General features: G+C 40.0%; 1 protein-coding gene across 1 annotated transcript in view; it reads right to left on the reverse strand.

The window, feature by feature from the left end:
* ITCH (itchy E3 ubiquitin protein ligase) overlaps positions 1-1,140 on the reverse strand; it is a 144,997-nt gene that overhangs the window by 66,779 nt on the left and 77,078 nt on the right. The gene's annotated exons all lie outside the window — the stretch shown is intronic.

Below are 1,140 nucleotides of genomic sequence, written 5' to 3' on the forward strand. Positions count from 1 at the left end.
CAAAACACTTTTTTGCAAGAACACACCTAATTTCCCATCTTTTCGGTTTTTTTGAGACAGAGTTTTGCTCTTGTTGCCCAGGCTGGAGTGCAATGGCACGATCTCAGCTTACCACAACCTCTGCTTCCTGGGTTCAAGCAATTCTCCCGACTCAGCCTCCCGGGTAGCTGGGATTACAGGCATGCACCACTAAGTTTGTATTTTTAGTAGAGATGGGGTTTCTACATGTTGGTCAGGCTGGTCTTGAATTCCTGATCTCAGGTGATCCACCCAAAAAGGAAGCTACCTCCCAAAGTGCTGGGATTACAGGTGTGAGCCACCGTGCCTGGCCAACTTCCCATCATTTTTAATGGGTACAAAATATGTAAGTAAACATTGATACAAATGTTCTAAATAAAACATCTGAAACACAACTGATTATGTTGATTATGAACATGATTCATAAATGAATCAAATAACTTCATTATTTCTACCTGGTTGGTTATTTAGGGTGGTTTCCAATATTCTGATGTTATAAATAATAAAATAATAAATATCCTTAATGTAGCAAACGGTTTCTTCCTTTGAATTGTTTCTTCAGGATAAATTTCCCAGAGAGGATTACAAAGGGTGTGTATTAATATATAATTATGGTGGGCGGGTGTAGGGAGGATGACAGGGTCTGCCTCTGTTGCCCAGGAGTACAGTGGAGACACAATCACAGCTCCCTGAAATCTTGCACTCCTGGGCTCAAGAGATCCTCCCACCTCAGCCACCTGATTAGCTAGGACTACAGACACATGCCACAATGCCCAGCTAAGTTTTTTTACTTTCTATAGCGACAGGGTGTCACTATGTTCCCAGGCTGGTCTCAAACTCCTGGCCTCAAGTTACCATTCTGCCTTGGCCTCCCAAAGTGCTATGATTTCAGGCATCAGCCACTGTACCCAGCCCCAGCGGCAATTTATAAGGCAAAGTTCCTCACCAACACTTGATATTATCTGCTAATTTAATAAGTAAAACAGTACCTTTTCAGGGTTTATTTACTTCAGATTACTAACAAGGTTAAATATTTTTTTCATGTGTGCTACTGACTTTCCTCTGGATTAAAAAATATTTGATTCTTTTATATAATTTTTTTTGCTTTTTTTTTTTTTTTTT

Source organism: Cebus imitator, unplaced genomic scaffold (genome assembly GCF_001604975.1).
Source record: "Cebus imitator isolate Cc_AM_T3 unplaced genomic scaffold, Cebus_imitator-1.0 Scaffold18, whole genome shotgun sequence".
NCBI lineage: Eukaryota > Metazoa > Chordata > Mammalia > Primates > Cebidae > Cebus > Cebus imitator.